Below are 21012 nucleotides of genomic sequence, written 5' to 3' on the forward strand. Positions count from 1 at the left end.
TACTCCTGTAGCTAATGATTGGTTGAATAATTCTGTTAATGGTTTGTTATTTTTTACCTCTGTTCTATATGGGTATTATAGTGTTCACTCTAGGATTTTTTAAGGGCAGGGTGCTGATCATAGAGGAGGGCACATTTTTATTTTGAAGGGCACATTTTTGCTGTGACGCTTTATGCAGAGTGCTGTGTTATGCAGGCAGCCACAGCAGTGATGTAATTTACAGTGCCTCCTCTGCCATCCAGTTCGCTAAGGATAGAAATTGTGTTCCAGTTTCAGAGATGCGCAGGGAGTAGACAATAACATTGGAACATGCACTCTGACTGTTGCATTCTGTATACAAGGGGGTGATTTATGATCCTGCAGGGTGCACTGAAAAAGGGCAGGGTGCTTTTTCACATTTAAAAAATGGGCAGGGTGCAGCACCCTGCTGAAACAGCCTTGAAGGAACACTAGTATTAATTTATTTACGTTAATATTTTAAGTAGTTAATAAAGAATTAGAATAACATAACAAAAATGTTGTGGGATAATATTACCATTTTCATACCTCCCAACATGACACTTTCCAAGAGGGACAAAATGCTCTGTTCCTGGACTGCCCTCTTAATCTATGATTGCCATCACCTGTGTTGAAACGGCTTTCTTATCCATTTTTTTAAAAATACATTTATTCAAATTTTTGCAGAAATATAAAAACATACAAAAACATGCAAGTATAGAGTGTATACAGCCTTAAAAGAATTGAAAAGAATAAAGTGTCCGGCAATAAATGAATTCTCAACATTTTAAAGAAATTACGAAATTTATGTCAAACTCCCAATAGTGCCGATAATAGCAATTATACACATTATGAAACACTTTAGTAATAACACTTGTAAACCAAAGAAAATAAACCACCAGAATAGACTTTAGACAAGACAAGACAAAAGCAGGAAAGAAGGGAAGGGAAAGGGTTTAGTTAAGAAGAATGTTGTCTGGCTAGTCTACCTTACAAGAAGGAGCTAGATAAGTTATGTAATACCATGTTAATTAAGATTAATTGCGGCAACATCAATGTTCTATAATAGCAGGAGTATTCCTATATTGACAATATGTGTGTCTTTGTATGAGTATCAAGCACTTCTATAAATAAAGACCATTTTTGTAAAAATGTATGTATACCTGATTGCATATCTAACCTTGGATATTTTCTGTCAAAATATAACATTTGTAGAAGTTTTTGTTTTACTTCAGCTAGTTGTGGAGCTGATTTTTTAGTCAATGTATCAAAATACATTTCCTAGCGACTAAGAATCGTAATAAGGAGTGGGAACGATTTTTTCTTGACAGCATGTAGCGACCATACACGGAAGTTTAAACCCATACAAGCTAATGGATCAGGCATTACTCGGGTATGAAAAATGGAATTAACAAAAGAAACTACTTTACACCAAAATCTTTTTAGTTTGAAACAATCCCACATACAATGTGAAAAATCAGCGGTTACTTTTCCACATTTGAGACAGCTTCCATCTTCTTCAGTAATCATATGTCGTCTTTGATGAGGAGTAATGTAAGCCCTATGAAGAGTACGTATATAAACTTCCTGTAGATAGCTAGATTGCAAGCCTTTCAATGAAGAAGACTGATGACAGATGATATCTTCTAATTGCGTTAAAGTCGGAATATCACCCTTCCATTTATTTAACAATAATTCCCATTGCGGATGATTTTTATAATATGTCTTTATGAGTATTGAATACAAGAACTTCATTTTAGATAGTGCAATAACTTATCTATAGAGGTAATTTGTGACAAAGTAATAGACAGCGAAATATCATTCGGACTAGGTGCTTTTATGGTGGTTAGGTAATGTCTCATTTGAAAATACATACATCTATGTGAATAGGGCAATTGATACTGCTGAGCAAGATCTTGAAAATCAAATATGTTCCCTCCTGGATCAAAAACCTTATGTGAGGAATCTAACCCTTTACTTTTCCAAAGATTAAATAGGGAATTTGTCATTGATGGTATAAAGGAGGGATTACCCCAAAGCGGTATATAATTAGATAAATGAGGGTTTCTATTACAACTTTTATTGATATGGATCCATGAGGAATATGTATCTTTTAATAATATATGTGTCTTTATCTTTGCTGGTATATTAGATGGGTTAGTCTGAAGCAAAGCTCCAGGGGCAAATGGGTGAATAATGGCTTGGTCCAATTCAGAATCAGTATATACAGCCTTATTTAATATCCAATCACTTATATATCTGAAAAATATTGACGATGAGTAAGTCACCAAATCCGGACACCCTAATCCTCCTAATGATTTAGGAGTTTTCAATTTAGCTCTAGCAATCCTTGGTCTTTTGTTTTGCCAAATACATTTTGAGAATAGAGAATCTAATTTAGCTACATCTGATTTCTGCAGAGCAATAGGTAGCATCTGCATAAAATATAGGATTTTTGGGAAGATAATTGATTGAATAATTGCAAGTCTTCCTAATAATGAAACAGGATGATCCGTCCAGGCCTCTAATTTAGTAGCTATTTTTGTTATAACCTGTGCAAAATTCAATGAATAAAGTTGAGATAAATTAGAACATATCTGGACGTCTAGATATCTAAAATAGGTGCTATGGTAAGTGTTATATGGAGATTTTCTAAAAAAAAAATTGGGTCAGCATTCCCAAGTAGCAATATTTCAGATTTTGATAAATTAACTTTATACCCTGAGATTTTCCTGAATGAGTCAATGAGCCTTAATAGTGCAGGCAACGAATGAGTTGGATTAGAGAGGAATATAAGGGTATCATCTGCAAATAGAGCAATTTTTAACTCTTCAGAATTAATGGTTATCCCTTGGATAATAGGAGAATTACGTACTGCAACAGCAAGAGGCTCAATAGCAATCGCGAAAAGGAGAGGTGATAATGGGCAACCTTGACGTGTGCCTCTGCCTAAAGTAAAAGGGGAAGAAAGAAGACCATTACAAGATATTTGCGATTTGTGGGATGAATATAAAGTACGGAGTATATGTACAAATTGGGATGGGAAGCCAAAGTTTTCTAAAGTTTTAAAAAGGTGGGGCCATAATACTAAATCAAAAGCTTTTTCTGCATCTAATATGAGCACTATGTTAGAGGAAGAGTTAGGAGGGGAAGAAGACGAGTTAACGTGTTGTATTTTATAATCAATATTTATAAGAGAGATCGGCCTATATGAAACTGGTATTGCAGGATTCCGTCCAGGTTTTGGTAATACTTTAATTATAGCATCTGAAAAATACAGTGGCATAGAACCATGGTTTATAATGTAGTTAAAACACTCCGTTAGTGGTTTTTCTATTTATGGGGCCATTATTTTATAAAACTCATTAGAGAATCCATCTGGGCCAGGTGCTTTGGATAATTTCAATTTCCCTATAGCCCAAGATACCTCTGTAGGAGTAATGGGTTTGATTAAACTTTGAGCCATTAATTCAGGTAATTGAGGTAGAGATAATGAGTCCCAGTAAGAAAAGGGGCAGAGGGAAGGAGAAGACAAAGTAGAAGTAGCATTTCGAGGTTAATCATTTGGGTCAACCATTGGAGGGGAGTAAAGTTTTTCATAAAAATCTTTCATAATATCTACAATTTGGGCATCGGTGTCGGTCATTAATCCATCTGGTTTTAAAAGAGGATGTACAGTCATTTGTTGCCTAGAACCCTACAGTAATTTAGTAAGAAGTTTTCCAGTTTTGTATCCGAATTTGTAAAATTTGGAATGGACGTTAAGCAGATATTTATCTCCATTTAGTTGAAGAAATTCATTATAAAGCAATGTAGCTTTTTGATAGCTAATTTTATTTTCAGTTGAGGGGCATATTTTAAACAGCTGAAAGGCGTCCGATGACTGGTTTTGTAGTTCAAGGTAATTACACTTTTGATGCTTCTTGGTTTGTGAAATAAACAATATCAATTCCCCTCGAATTACTGCCTTCGCAGCCTGCCAAAAAATGGGAGGGTTAGAAATAGCAATGGCAGCATTTTAGGCGCTATAATTATTCCACATCGACAGGAGGTTATCACGTAAGGCTGTCGACTGAGATAAATGAGAAGGAAATTTCCATGAGGGTTTAACATCACCAGATCTTCCAAAATCTAAAACAATACATATTAGTCCATGATCAGATAAAACTGGGGGATCAATGGAGGCTGAAACAGCTTTTGGAAAAAAGGGTTCTGGAATTAATATATAATCTATTCTGGACCAAGTATTATGTGTTAAGGATAAGCACGTAAACTCCTTTTCAGTAGGATTAAGAGTTCGCCAAGTGTCTACTAGATTAAAGGATTTTATTAGGAAATATATACCTATTTTCGGTAAAGGTGTTATTTTTTTTGGTGAAGGGGATCTATCCATAAACTGAGAGGTTATCAAGTTAAGGTCTCCACATATTATTAGTGTGGATGGATCATATGAATGTAATTTCGCCACCAGTTCAATGAAAAAAGACTTCTTATACTGAGTAGGTGCATACACATTACATATAGTAAAAATACGACCCGCTATGGTTATACCCACAATCATGCATCTACCTTGTGAATCTGTATAAATTGAAGACACCTGAGCATTGAAAGATTTTTTCGCCAATATTGCCACTCCACAAGATTTGGTATTTAAGGAAGCAGAACCTAACAGACACCAATTCATCATTTGTAGCTTTTTAACCTCATTTTGCATTAAGTGTCTCTTGCAGACAGATGATGTCAACATTTTGTTTACTAAGAAACGTTAATAACTTTCTACACTTAGCCGGAGTGTGAATACCGCTAATATTTAATGAGCCTATTTTAATAGACATTGGTATAACATGGTTTTTGATAGATAAATGCGGGCTGCCAAGCATAGAAAACGGGAAGGGAAAAACATGAGGGAGGGATAAGACAAGGACACAAAATCAAACATAGAATGAGCAGAAAAGCCATGTTTAAACAAGGACTTCCAGGAACAGCCCAGTACTTGCATCACCAGGACAGCAAATATGAGGCAGAATGTCAAAACCCACAGTAACTAGAATAGAACGGCAAGGTTCCAAAACCCCACCCCGACTCACTGTAACGTAAAACACCAATATCATTTATCAATATTCGCACCTATCTATCTTAAGATATTCATAAAAATAACGTTTTAATTACCATGAAGTACGGTATAAAAGTCAACTCTGACTTTGTTAGTAAGAGCGCCCTATAATAGCAACTTAGTAGACCACCAAACAGTAACTAGTAAACAAGTTATATGTAAAGGTAGTCCGAAGTTATTAAAAGGGCAAACGAGAAATGCATTAAGTAAAACAGCAAACCACATCACTTATATATCACACCCCTAAGGTAGTAGAAAAGTATGATCATCCTAAGGGAGAGTCTGTAATATCTCCAGATCCATGTCCTTCATTTTCCTTTTTCATATAGGCTTCAGCATCTGCTGCTGTAGTAAAGTCATTAAATCCAGAATCTGTAAAAATTCTAAGTCTTGCAGGAAACATCATATAGCATTTGCGATTTGCTTGGACCAATGCAGTGCACACTGATGAGAAAGAACGCCTAGCTCTTGAAAGCTCAACTGAAAGGTCTTGAAATATATGTAGAGAACAGCCATCCCACTTAAGAGGGTTAATTTTCCTAGATGCAGACCACATGGCTTGTTTATGCAAAAAATGTTTACGTTTTAAATATTACCACTCTTGGTCTTTGTGGTGTTTGCTGTTTCAGTTCACCAATTCTGTGGACTCTTTCTATCACCATGTCTGTGCAGGTTGATTCAATATGGAGCAACTTGGGAAGCATGTTATATACAAAATGCTCTAATTGCTGTCCCTTTATGTTCTCTGGCAACCCAGTAAGCCTTAAGTTATTTCTCCTTGTCCTATTTTAAATATTGTCCAGTTTTTCAGACAAGCGTTAGTTATCAAGTTCTAACAAATGCACTGACTTTTGTAAAATATGTATATTATCCATATTGTCTCCTATATGCGCCTCCGCCACTGTCACCCGATTAGAGAGATGACTGAGCTGTATGGTGATATCTGTAACAGCTTTCTGAAGTAATGGCATCATAGTAGTTTGTATTTCCGTGACTAAGTCATCAAAAGATAGAGAGGAAATACCTGTGCAGGTATGATCACTATTAAGATCACCTTCAGGATCTGAGATCGGCTTCTTTGCCGCTGGCATCCCCTGAGCGTTATCGGAGCCCGGCGCCATATTGTGGTCTCCTCTGCACTTCTCCTGGCACTGCTGTTGTGGGGCAGGGGACTGTTTAGCCAGAGTCTGCACAGCTACAAACTTATCCATCGCCTTGTCCGGGCGACGAGGGGACCTTGAGCAGTGTTTGCGTGAGGCTGACAGGATGAAGGAGATGTGAGTCAGTGTGGGAAACAGAGACGCAGGGAGAAGCTGCTCACTCTCCCATGCCGGAACCGGAAGTCGGCTTTCTTATTCATTAACTAGTTCAACACAGGTGAGGGTAATCATGCATTAAGAGAGAAGTCCAGTAACAGAGCATTTTGTCGGGTGGTATTCATGTGACCGGCGGTCTGCTGACCGACAGTCACATGACCTCCTCCACCATCCCGCCGGCTCAGTATCCCGATGGTCGGCATGCCGACCAACAGGGACTATTTCCACTCGTAGGTGTCCACGACACCCATAGAGTGGGAATAGAACCCGTGGCGAGCGCAGGTCGCCACCGAGCCCGCAGCGTGGCGAGCGCAGTGAGCCCGCAAGGGGATTGCTGCACTCGCCCCTCCCCGCTGGGATCCCGGCGTCGGTATGCTACACATTGCACGAAGTAGAGAGCGTTCTACACATTGCACCAAGTAGAGCACGTTCTACACATTGCACCAGGTAGAGCATGTTCTACACACTGCACCAGGTAGAGCACATTATACACACTGCACAAGATAAAGCACATTATACACATTGCACCAGGTAAAGCACATCATACATATTGCACCAGGCAGAGCACGTTATACACATTGCACCAGGTAGAGCATGTTATACACATTGCACCAGGTAGAGCATGTTATACACTATGCGCCAGGTAGAGTACGTTATGCACTTATACATATATATATATATAACTGCAGAAGAGCCCGGCACTCAGTGACATCCTAAAGAAGTTAGACAGGCAATTTGATAGAAGCAGCACTCACTTGACTTTTAAATAAAAACACTGCTGCACCACCAGCACAGTACTAACGTTTCGGAGTTTAAGCCTTCTCCAGAGTACTTGAACTTCGAAACTTTAGTACTGTGCTGGTGGTAGTGCAGTGTCTTTATTTGTATGAATAAGTCCGGTGAGTGGCACCACTAACAAATTGCCTATAATAAATATTATATATATATATATATATATATGTGTGCCAGTAGAGGAATGGGCGCACTTGGGTTATCTTTCCACCCAATATTCAATGGGGAAAAACAGCAGTTTCCCTAAGATATTTACTCCACATTTGTGAGCATAAAATCACATCTAACATGTTCCATATAAAATTTATTACAACATAAAAGCAATGATACAAAACGGTACAGTATCTCTTCTTGTAGATAACATCAAATAGTACAGAGGACCAGTGGAAATAACTTTGATAGATTCCTCCTTCTCCTTATGACAATTCGGAGATCTGATGTTTATGAACAAATAACCCGACGCGTTTCGTCTTACTCTAAGACTTCATCAGGGGTATGTCTCTAGTGCTCGGTAAATACTGTTAATGCATCAATGAAATGGTAATTACGTATTCAGGATACTTGAAAAACCACACACCGGTGGGGTACACAGGTGAAAGTAAGATTAAGCCTTATGACTAAGTGCTTGAATAACCGATTCAAACGTATAGGCCTGAACGCAAGTTCATATAGGTATGCGACCTTATAGTTCAAGAATTTGGATAGCAAGTTCAAACACAGGTCTACCACAATTTCATATGCGTGTGTAACCCTCCAGTGGCTACAATAGCTTCAGGTCACAACCAGTGTAATCACTGCTGCAACACCAGCACAGTACTAACGTTTCGGAGTTTAATCCTTCTCCAGAGTACTTGAACTTCGAAACGTTAGTACTGTGCTGGTGGTAGTGCAGTGTCTTTATTTGTATGAATAAGTCCGGTGAGTGGCGCCACTAACAAATTGCCTATAATAAATATTATATATATATATATATATACAGTATATATATCTGTGTGTGTGTGTGTGTGTGTGTGTGTGTGTGTGTCTGTGTATGTATATATATATATATATATATATATATGTATACTTCTCGCTCTAAATAAAAAAAACCTATATATATATATATATATATATATATATATTTATTATACATACAGCCCGGCACTCCACTAATATGTCCTGTGCCCTGGCTGCCTCAGTAAACTAGTTGTAATAGAGGAAACAACGGCTGCGGCACTCAAGGACTTGTAGAAAGCAGTGTGTATTGAAAAAATCACGGCATAGCAAACCAGGGTTTGCTAAGCCGTGATTTTTTCAATACACACAGCATCTCTACAAGTCCTCAAGTGCCGCAGACGTTATTTCCTCTCTCTCTCTCTCTCTCTCTCTCTCTCTCTATATATATATATATATATATTGCTAACACTGATTGCACTACACTATGGGGGTCATTCCGAGTTGATTGCCAGCTGCATTCGTTCACTGTGCAGCGATGAGGCAAAAAAAATTCACTTCTGCACATGCGTATGCGGCGCAATGCGTATGCGGCGCAATGCGCACGCGTGACGTACTATTACAACGAACGATGTAGTTTCACACAGGGTCTAGCGAAGTATTTCAGTCGCACTGCTGACCGCAGAGTGATTGACATGAAGTGGGCGTTTCTGGGTGGCAAATGCCCATTTTCAGGGAGTGATCGAAAAAACGCAGACATGCCAGGAAAAACGCAGGCGTGGCTGGGCGAACGCAGGGCATGTTTGTGACGTCAAAACAGGAACTAAACAGTCTGAAGTGATCGCAAGCACTGAGTAGGTTTTGAGCTACTCTGAAACTGCACAAAAAAACTTTGTAGCCGCTCTGCGATCTTTTCGTTCGCCCTTCTGCTAAGCTACAATACACTCCCATTGGGAGGCGGCATAGCGTTTGAACGGCTGCTAAAAACTGCTAGCGAGTGATCAACTCAGAATGACCACCCATCTGTCACTCACATACTCAGTGAAGACAGACAGCCAGTGGCTCTTATCACTCACACAGTTCCGGAGTCCCAACTGGGAGACCTCCATGCTGCCCCTGAATCTTCTGAAGGAGTCTGTGACTAGCTGAGCTACAAATCCAAGCGACTGCCCTGTCATGCTAGCCAACATGCCTTGCTCGTCCTTCCAGGCTCCTTCCAATCCCCGGGTGCCGCCTGCTGAAGAAGGACTTTGCATGTAGGCTGCAGCCGGCAGCAGATGTAGAGAGAGAGAGACTCGCGAGATGATGATGTCATCATCTCACAAGACCATATCTCCGCAGCTGCTGAAACTAAGTGAACTACACACTACGCAGGTTGGTCACTGCACAGCCCCTCCTCAGGGCTGGTGTGCACCCCCCCACCCCCCCACCCCTGCTGTCCTCTATCCTGCGCCACAGCAGACAGTCAGCCATCCATCCATGGCCCTTGCTGAGTGGGTAGTGCCGGGCCTGGCTGCCGTGAGCAGAGCCAGCATGGGGGATGATGGCGGCCATGGAGGGGACGTCCAGGCCAGCCAAACGGAATCTGGTCCGGCGTCCCGGTGTGCCAATCCGCTGCTAGCAGTCGGTATTCTGACCGCTGGCAACCCAACCACTGACATTCCAATCCCAACCCTCCAGCTTCTGTGTCCTGTAAGGCTTAATAGTTGGAAGTTAACACACTCAGTTTTGTGGTTTTTGTCTGCTTATGAGTAGAGATGAGCGGGTTCGGTTCCTCGAGATCCGAACCCCCCCGAACTTCACGTGGTTTACACGGGTCTGACCCAGCCTCGGATCTTCCCGCCTTGCTCGGTTAACACGAATGCGCCCGAACGTCATCATCCCTCTGTCGTCTTCTCGCGAGATTCGTATTGCATATAAAGAGCCGCGTGTCGCCGCCATTTTCACTCGTGCATTGGAGATGATAGCGAGAGGACGTGGCTGCGTTCTCTCAGTTTCTGTGCTCAGTGTGCTGCAAATATCTGTGCTCAGTGTGCAGCAAATATCTACGTTCTTTGCCTGAAAACGCTCCATATCTGTGCTGCATTGTAGTTGTGCGCAGTATATAGTAGGACAGTGCAGAATTTTGCTGACCACCAGTATATATATATATATATATATATATATATATAGCAGTACGGTACAGTAGTCCATTGCTCTACCTCTGTGTCGTCAAGTATACTATCTATATCTGTGCAGCATTGTAGTTGTGCACAGTATATAGGAGGACAGTGCAGAATTTTGCTGACCACCAGTATATATATATATATATATATATATATAGCAGTACGGTACAGTAGTCCATTGCTCTACCTCTGTGTCGTCAAGTATACTATCCATATCTGTGCTGCATTGTAGTTGTGTGCAGTATATAGTAGGGGGACAGTGCAGAATTGTGCTGACCACCAGTATATATATATATATATATATATATATAGCAGTACGGAACAGTAGTCCATTGCTCTACCTCTGTGTTGCCAAGAGGACAGTGCAGAATTTTGCTGACCACCAGTATATATATAGCAGTACGGTACAGTAGTCCATTGCTCTACCTCTGTGTCGTCAAGTATACTATCCATATCTGTGCTGCATTGTAGTTGTGCGCAGTATATAGTAGGAGGACAGTGCAGAATTTTGCTGACCACCAGTATATATATATATATATATATATATATAGCAGTACGGAACAGTAGTCCATTGCTCTACCTCTGTGTTGCCAAGTATACTATCCATATCTGTGCTGCATTATAGTTGTGCGCAGTATATAGTAGGAGGACAGTGCAGAATTTTGCTGACCACCAGTATATATATAGCAGTACGGTACAGTAGTCCATTACTCTACCTCTGTGTCGTCATGTATACTATCCATATCTGTGCTGCATTGTAGTTGTGCGCAGTATATAGTAGGAGGACAGTGAAGAATTTTGCCGACCACCAGTATATATATAGCAGTACGGTAGAGTAGTCCATTGCTCTACCTCTGTGTCGTCAAGTATACTATCCATATCTGTGCTGCATTGTAGTTGTGCGCAGTATATAGTAGGAGGACAGTTCAGAATTTTGTCTGACGACCAGTATATATATATATATATATATATATATAGCAGTACAGTAAAGTAGTCCATTGCTCTACCTCTGTGTCGTCAAGTATACTATCCATATCTGTGCTGCATTGTAGTTGTGCGCAGTATATAGTAGGGGGACAGTGCAGAATTGTGCTGACCACCAGTATATATATATATATATATATAGCAGTACAGTACAGTAGTCCATTGCTTAACCACGGACATGTGGACAAGTGGAGCAGGGCAGACTCAGGACTATATGACTGTGACAGCCCACTGGGTAGATGTATTGCCTCCCGCAGTAAGAACAGCAGCGGCGGCACCAGTAGCAGCATCTCGCAAACGCCAACTCGTTCCTAGGCAGGCTACACTTTGTATCACCGCTTTCCATAAGAGGCAAAAAGCTGACAACCTCTTACGGAAACTGAGGAACCTCATCGCAGATTGGCTTACCCCAATTGGACTCTCCTGGGGATTTGTGACATCGGACAACGCCACTAATATTGTGCATGCATTACAATTGGGCAAATTCCAGCACGTCCCATGTTTTGCACATACATTGAATTTGGTGGTGCAGAATTATTTAAAAAATGACAGGGGCGTGCAAGAGATGCTATCGGTGGCCAGAAGAGTTGCAGGCCACTTTCAGAATTCAGCCACTGCGTGCCAAAGACTGGAGCAGCAGCAAACACTCCTGAATCTGCCCCGCCATCAGCTGAAGCAAGAGGTGGTAACGAGGTGGAATTCAACCCTCTATATACTTCAGAGGATGGAGGATCAGCAAAAGGGCATTCAAGCCTATACATCTGCCCACGATATAGGCAAAGGAGGGGGAATGCACCTGACTCAAGCGCAGTGGAGAATGATTTCAACGTTGTGCAAGGTTCTGCAACCCTTTGAACATGCCACACGTGAAGTCAGTTCAGACACTGCCAGCCTGAGTCAGGTCTTTCCCCTCATCAGGCTTTTGCAGAAGCAGCTAGAGAGATTGAAGGAGGAGCTAAAACGGAGCGATTCCGCTAGGCATGTGGGACTTGTGGATGGAGCCCTTCATTCGCTTAACCAGGATTCACGGGTGGTCAATCTGCTGAAATCAGAGCACTACATTTTGGCCACCGTGCTCGATCCTAGGTTTAAAGCCTACGTTGTATCTCTCTTTCCAGCAGACACAAGTCTGCAGATGTTCAAAGACCTGCTGGTGAGACACTTGTCAAGTCAAGCGGAACGTGACCTGCCAACAGCTCCTCCTTCATTTTCTCCCGCCACTGGAGCTGCCAGGAAAAGGCTCAGATTTCCAAAACCACCTGCTGGCGGCGATGCAGGGCAGTCAGGAGCGAGTGCTGACATCTGGTCCAGACTGAAGGACCTGCCAACGATTACTGACATGTCGTCTGCTGTCACTGCATATGATTCTGTCACCATTGAAAGATAGGTGGAGGATTATATGAGTGACCGCATCCAAGTAGGCACGTCAGACAGTCCGTACGTATACTGGCAGGAAAAAGAGGCAATTTGGAGGCCCTTGCACAAACTGGCTTTATTTTACCTAAGTTGCCCCTCCTCCAGTGTGTACTCCGAAAGAGTGTTTAGTGCAGTCGGTCACCTTGTCAGCGATCGGCGTACGAGGTTACTGTCACAAAATATGGAGAAGATGATGTTCATCAAAATGAATTATAATCAATTCCTCCGTGGAGACATTCACCATCAATTGCCTCCAGAAAGTACACAGGGACCTGAGATGGTGGATTCCAGTGGGGACGAATTAATACTCTGTGAGGAGGGGGACGTACACAGTGAAAAGGGTGATGAATCGGAGGATGAGGAGGTGGACATCTTGCCTCTGTAGAGCCAGTTTGTGCAAGGAGAGATTGATTGCTTCTTTTTTGGTGGGGGCCCAAACCAACCAGTCATTTCAGCCACAGTCGTGTGGCAGATCCTGTCGCTGAAATGATGGGTTTGTTAAAGTGTGCATGTCCTGTTTATACAACATAAGGGTGGCTGGGAGGGCCCAAGGACAATTCCTTTTTTTTTAATCTTTGCATCATGTGATGTTTGCGGCTAATTTTTTTAGTGCCATCCTGTCTGACACTGCAGTGCCACTCCTAGATGGGCCAGGTATTTGTGCCGGCCACTTGGGTCGCTTAGCTTAGTCATCCAGCGACCTCAGTGCAAATTTTAGGACTAAAAATAATATTGTGAGGTGTGAGGTGTTCAGAATAGACTGGAAATGAGTGGAAATTGTGGTTATTGAGGTTAATAATACTATGGGATCAAAATTACCCCCAAATTCTATGATTTAATCTGTTTTTGAGTTTTTTTTTGTAAAAAAAAACACCTGAATCCAAAACACACCCGAATCCGACAAAAAATTTTCAGGGAGGTTTTGCCAAAACGCGTCCGAATCCAAAACACGGCCGCGGAACCGAATCCAAAACCAAAACACAAAACCCGAAAAATTTCCGGTGCACATCTCTACTTATGAGTTATGCTAGCCATACACTGTCACATAAAATGTCTGCCAGAAACGTTATCTGGCAGCCTAAAACCATGGCCATACAATGTGAGATATATCTCAGTGATTGCTACACAATATCCTCCACTGGGGAGTAAATTTTTCCTTTTTCATCCCAAGTGAAGGAATAGGGGAAGTGTCAGTCACTCGGGCAGAGGCAGCACAAACTGTCCGATGTGGCCGACTTGCAACTCACAAATTATTGCTTCTGATTAGTGATGAGCGGGTTCGGTTCCTCGGAAACCGAACCCCCCCGAACTTCACCCAATTTACACGGGTCCGAGGCATACTCGGATTCTCGCGTATGGTTCGGTTAACCCGAGCGCGCCCGAACGTCATCATCCCGCTGTCGGATTCTTGCGAGATTCGGATTCTATATAAGCAGCCGCGCGTCGCCGCCATTTTCACTCATGCATTGGAAATGTTAGGGAGAGGACGTGGCTGGCGTCCTCTCCGTTTATTAATGTTGATGCAAATATTTGTGCTTATTGATAATTGTGGGGACTGGGGAGAAGCTGTATTATATAGGAGGAGTACAGTGCAGAGTTTTGCTGACAGTGACCACCAGTATACGTTGTCTGCCTGAAAAACACTCCATATCTGTGCTCAGTGTGCTGCATATATCTGTGCTCACACTGCTTTATTGTGGGGACTGGGGACCACCAGTATATTATATAGGAGGAGTACAGTGCAGAGTTTTGCTGACAGTGACCACCAGTATACGTTGTCTGCCTGAAAAACACTCCATATCTGTGCTCAGTGTGCTGCATATATCTGTGCTCACACTGCTTTATTGTGGGGACTGGGGACCACCGGTATATTATATAGGAGGAGTACAGTGCAGAGTTTTGCTGATAGTGACCACCAGTTTACGTTGTCTGCCTGAAAAACACTCCATATCTGTGCTCAGTGTGCTGCATATATCTGTGCTCACACTGCTTAATTGTGGGGACTGGGGAGCAGCTGTATTATATAGGAGGAGTACAGTGCAGAGTTTTGCTGACAGTGACCACCAGTATACGTTGTCTGCCTGAAAAACACTCCATATCTGTGCTCAGTGTGCTGCATATATCTGTTCTCACACTGCTTTATTGTGGGGACTGGGGAGCAGCTGTATTATATAGGAGGAGTACAGTGCAGAGTTTTGCTGACAGTGACCACCAGTATATATAGCAGTACGGTATGGAAGGCCACTGCTCTACCTACCTCTGTGTCGTCAAGTATACTATCCATCTAGATTCTATACCTGTGGTGCATTTTAGTTTTGCAGTTTGCTGACAGTGACCACCAGTATATATAGCAGTACGGTACGGAAGGCCACTGCTCTACCTACCTCTGTGTCGTCAAGTATACTATCCATCTAGATTCTATACCTGTGGTGCATTTTAGTTTTGCAGTTTGCTGACAGTAACCACCAGTATATATAGCAGTAGTATATATAGCAGTACGGTACGGAAGGCCACTGCTCTACCTACCTCTGTGTCGTCAAGTATACTATCCATCCATACCTGTGGTGCATTTCAGTTGTGCGCAGTATATATAGTAGTAGGCCATTGCTATTGATACTGGCATATAATTCCACACATTAAAAAATGGAGAACAAAAATGTAGAGGTTAAAATAGGGAAAGATCAAGATCCACTTCCACCTCGTGCTGAAGCTGCTGCCACTAGTCATGGCCGAGACGATGAAATGCCATCAATGTCGTCTGCCAAGGCCGATGCCCAATGTCATAGTAGAGAGCATGTAAAATCCAAAAAACAAAAGTTCAGTAAAATGACCCAAAAATCAAAATTGAAAGCGTCTGATGAGAAGCGTAAACTTGCCAATATGCCATTTACGGCTCGGAGTGGCAAGGAACGGCTGAGGCCCTGGCCTATGTTCATGGCTAGTGGTTCAGATTCACATGAGGATGGAAGCACTCATCCTCTCGCTAGAAAACTGCAGTGCCACTCCTAGATGGGCCAGGTGTTTGTGTCTGCCACTTGTGTCGCTTAGCTTAGTCACACAGCGACCTTGGTGCGCCTCTTTTGTTCTTTGCATCATGTGCTGTTTGGGGACTATTTTTTTGAAGTGCCATCCTGTCTGACACTGCAGTGCCACTCCTAGATGGGCCAGGTGTTTGTGTCTGCCACTTGTGTCGCTTAGCTTAGTCACACAGCGACCTTGGTGCGCCTCTTTGTTTCTTTGCATCATGTGCTGTTTGGGGACTATTTTTTTGAAGTGCCATCCTGCCTGACACTGCAGTGCCACTCCTAGATGGGCCAGGTGTTTGTGTCGGCCACTTGTGTCGCTTAGCTTAGTCACACAGCGACCTTGGTGTGCCTCTTTTTTTCTTTGCATCATGTGCTGTTTGGGGACAATTTTTTTGAAGTGCCATCCTGTCTGACACTGCAGTGCCACTCCTAGATGGGCCAGGTGTTTGTGTCGGCCACTTGTGTCGCTTAGCTTAGTCACACAGCGACCTTGGTGCGCCTCTTTTTTTCTTTGCATCATGTGCTGTTTGGGGACAATTTTTTTGAAGTGCCATCCTGTCTGACACTGCAGTGCCACTCCTAGATGAGCCAGGTGTTTGTGTCGGCCACTTGTGTCGCTTAGCTTAGTCACACAGCGACCTTGGTGCGCCTCTTTTTTTCTTTGCATCATGTGCTGTTTGGGGACAATTTTTTTGAAGTGCCATCCTGTCTGGCACTGCAGTGCCACTCCTAGATGGGCTAGGTGTTTGTGTCGGCCACTTGTGTCGCTTAGCTTAGCCATCCAGCGACCTCGGTGCAAATTTTAGGACTAAAAATAATATTGTGAGGTGTGATGTGTTTAGAATAGACTGAAAACGAGTGTAAATTATGGTTATTGAGGTTAATAATACTATGGGATCAAAATGACCCCCAAATTCTATGATTTAAGCTGTTTTTGAGGGTATTTGTAAAAAAACACCCGAATCCAAAACACACCCAAGTCCGACAAAAAATTTTCAGGGAGGTTTTGCCAAAACGCGTCCGAATCCAAAACACGGCCGCGGAACCGAATCCAAAACCAAAACACAAAACCCGAAAAATTTCCGGTGCACATCACTACTTCTACTGGATTCTTCGGCATATGCAACAGACCAATAATATGTGGTCAGTTGCAACTACACACTATCGCAGGGTTGGCTGATTTAAACCAAATTTCTCTTAAGTCCTAGAGGATGCTGGGATCCACATTAGTACCATGGGGTATAGACGGGTCCCTTGGGAGCCGTGGGCACTTTAAGAGTTTAATAGTGTGGACTGGTTCCTCCTTCTATGCCCCTCCTACCAGACTTAGTTTAAAAAATGTGCCCTGTGGAGCCGGTCACAGCTAGGGGAGCTCCTAGGAGTTCTTTTAGTTTTGTTGTTTTTAAAGAGTTTAGGCACAGGGAGGCTGCTGGCAACAGCCTCCCTGCTTCGTGGGACTTAGATGGGGAGTAGTGTCCAACCCTAGAGGTTAATGGCCACTGGCTTATGCTGGTATTTTGGGGTGCCACACCCTGCACCTAGATATAGCACTAGGGACCCCAAATATACAGAGATGCCTTGATGAAGCTTTGGGGCTTAACCACACATTTGCGCAAATATATGTAACAAAGATCTCTGAATTCTATTATTATGTGGGATTTACATCTGGTTACTGTTATCATTCAATGTGCTGGGGGAAACAAACTGCCTTTTTTTCTATTTGGGGAAGCGTTAGATGCATGGATCTCCATGGCAACTGCTGGTAAGTCAACCTTTCTTCCCTCTGCTGCACCACAGACTAAGAAATCATGTTCTATGTCTGTGATGCAGTCCTTTCGGACCGCTAAAGCAAAAAATAAAGTCCAGATCCCCACCCACTTTCTTTAGAGGTGGCCGGGGGAAATCCCGAAAACCTACACCCGCAGGTTCCCAGGAGCAGAAACCTGGTTCTACTTCCTCAAAATCCTCGGCATGACGGTGGATCCCCTAGCCTGGAGTTCGGGCAGGTGGGAGCAAGTCTAAGATATTTCAATCAGGTCTGGGCATCCTCTTGCCTGGATCCCTGGGTACTGGAAATTGTTACCCAGGGGTACAGACTGGAGTTTCAAGAACTTCCGCCTTACAGATTCCTCAAATCAGGCTTGCCAGCTTTGCTGACAGAAAGTGGTATCCTACAAGAAGCCATTCAAAAATTGCTGAGGTCAAATATCATTGTTCCGGTTCCACTTCACCTACACCACAAAGGTTATTACTCAAACCTGTTTGTGGTACCGAAACCGGATGCTTCGGTAAGAGCAATATTAAACCTAAAGTCATTGAACCCCTACTTGAGGGAATTCAAATTCAAGATGGAGTCTCTGAGAGCGGTGATCTCAGGTCTGGAGGAAGGGGAATTCCTGGTATCCCTGGATATCAAGGATGCGTACCTTCACATCCCAATCTGGCCGCCTCACCAGGCTTATCTCAGATTTGCGCTACTGGACTGTCACTATCAATTCCAGGCGCTGCCGTTTGGCCTCTCCACGGCACCAAGGGTGTTCACCAAGGTGATGATGGAGATGATGCTACTGCTCCGCACGCAGGGTGTGAACATAATTCCTTATCTGGACTTACTGATAAAAGTGTCTTCCAGGGAGAAGCTGTTACAGAGCATTGCTCTCACGACTCAACTACTCCAGGAACATGGATGGATCCTGAACCTTCCAAAGTCGTATTTAGAGCCGACAAGGAGAGTGTCCTTCCTGGGGATGATCCTCAACATGGAAGTACAGAGGGTTTTTCTGCTGGAGGAAAAAGCGCTGGTGATACAAACAATAGTCCGGGATGTCATAAAGCCAGCTCGGTTATCGGTTCATCATTGCATTCGCCTTCTGGGGAAGATGGTTGCCTCCTACAAGGTTCTACAGTACGGAAGATTCCATGCACGGTCTTTCCAACTGGATCTCCTGGACAGATGGTCGGGATCTCGTCTTCACATGCACCAGAGGTCTGTCACCGAAAGCCAGAATATCGCTCTTCTGGTGGCCGCAAACTTCTCACCTACTAGAGGGCCGCAGGTTCGGGATTCAGAATTGGATCCTCCTCACCACGGATGCAAGTCTCAGAGGTTGGGGAGCAGTCACCCAGGGGAAAAACTTCCAAGGAAGGTGGTCAAGTCTGGAATCCATCCTTACGATAATCATTCTGGAACTAAGGGCCATGTACAATGGTCTTCTACAAGCGGCCCATCTTCTAAAAGATCAGGCCATTCAAGTTCAGTCAGACAATGTAATGACAGTGGCCTACACAAACCGACAAGGCAGAATGAAGAGCAGAGCTGAAATGTCAGAGGTAACAAGAATCATCCTCTGGGCAGAAAAGCACGCGGTGGCGCTGTCAGCAATCTTCATTCCGGGCGTGGACAACTGGGAAACGGACTTTCTCAGCAGACACAATCTCCATCCGGGAGAGTGGGGCCTCCACCCAGAAGTGTTCGCAGAGGTGACAAGTCTTTGGGGCGTACCTCAAATAGACATGATTGCCTCATGCCTCAACAAGAAGCTTCGGAGGTATTGTTCCAGGTTGAGGGATCCACAGGCAGTGGCAGTGGACGCCCTGGTAACTCCGTGGGTGTTCAAGTCAGTATATGAGTTCCCTCCACTTCCACTCATCCCAAGGATTCTTAAACTAATAAAGAGAACAAGAGTTCAGGCAATCCTCATTGCTCCGGACTGGCCAAGAAGAGCTTGGTATGCGGATCTTCTAGAGTTACTGCTGGAAGATCCGAGGCCTCTTCCTCTTCGAGAGGACCTTCTGCAACAGGGGCCATTCGCTTATCAAGACTTACCGTGGCTACGTTTGACAGCATGGAGGTTGAACGCCAGATCTTAGCTCAGAAGGGCATTCCGAACAAACTTATTTGGAAAAAGTACGTGTCTCGGTGCGAATACAAGAAGTTTCCTACGGTGGAGTTTCATCTCTCCTCTTCCTGCAAGCAGGGGTGGATGTGGGCCTGCGCCTGGGCTCCATAAAAGTCCAGATTTCAGCCTTGTCCATTTTCTTCCAGAAACAATTGGCTGCCCTCCCTGAGGTTCAGACTTTCTTGAAAGGGGAACTGCACCATGGGACCTTAACGTGGTACTACAGTTCCTGCAATCAGATTGGTTCAAGCCTTTGCAGAAGGTTCAGGTCAAGTTTCTTACTTGGAAGACTGTCACACTGTTGGCATTGGCATCTGCTAGACGTGTGTTGGAATTGGGAGCATTGTCCTACAAGAGCCCGTACTTGATTTTTCATGAAGATAGAGCTGAGCTCAGGACGCGTCAGCAATTTCTTCCGAAGGTTGTGTCGGCTTTTCATATCAACCACTACTACTGACTCCTCAATCACTTCAAGGTCTTTGTATGTTGTGAGGGCTTTGAAGATTTATGTGAAGAGAACTTCTCTTCACAGAAAGTCAGACGCTCTGTTTGTCCTCTATGATCCCAACAAGGTTGGGTGGCCGCCTTCTAAGCAGACGATTTCTCGCTGGATCAGGTTTACTATTCAGCATGCTTATTCTACGGCAGGATTGCCGTGTCCTAAATCCGTTAAGGCCCACTCTACTCGTAAAGTGGGTTCTTCCTGGGTGGCTGCCAGGGTGTCTTGGCTTTACAGCTTTGCCGAGCAGCAACTTGGTCAGGGTCGAACATGTTTGCTAAGTTCTACAAGTTCGATACTTTGGCCTCTGAGGACCTAGGGTTTGTTCAATTGGTTCTGCAGGAGCCTCCTGTACAGGGAGCTTTGGTACATCCCCATGGTACTAATGTGGACCCCAGCATCCTCTAGGACATAAGAGAAAATAGGATTTTAGTTACCTACCGGTAGATCCTTTTCTCGTAGTCCGTAAAGGATGCTGGGCGTTCTACTGCAGTTGTTACTTGGTTTGGTACTACCTTGTTCCTTGGTTAAGTACTGCATTGTTACTTGGTTAAGTACTGTTGTTCAGCTGTTGCTGACTTGTTCAAGCTGCTTAGCTTGGTTTGCCTTGTTATGTGTGAGCTGGTGTGAATCTCACCACTATCTGTGTATTTCCTTCTCTCGAAGTATGTCCGTCTCCTCGGGCACAGTTTCTAGACTGAGTCTGGTAGGAGGGGCATAGAGGGAGGAGCCAGCACACACTATTAAACTCATAACGTGCCCATGGCTCCCAAGGGACCCGTCTATACCCCATGGTACTAATGTGGACCCCAGCATCCTCTACGGACTACGAGAAAAGGATTTACCGGTAGGTAATTAAAATCCTATTTTTT

The 21012-nt window shown here is 43.4% G+C and overlaps 1 protein-coding gene across 12 annotated transcripts in view; it reads left to right on the top strand.

Moving 5' to 3' along the window:
- Positions 1 to 21012, top strand: part of LOC134927833 (NFX1-type zinc finger-containing protein 1-like) — a 585162-nt gene that overhangs the window by 42294 nt on the left and 521856 nt on the right. The window lies entirely within an intron of this gene.

The sequence above is a fragment of the Pseudophryne corroboree genome, chromosome 5 (genome assembly GCF_028390025.1).
Source record: "Pseudophryne corroboree isolate aPseCor3 chromosome 5, aPseCor3.hap2, whole genome shotgun sequence".
NCBI lineage: Eukaryota > Metazoa > Chordata > Amphibia > Anura > Myobatrachidae > Pseudophryne > Pseudophryne corroboree.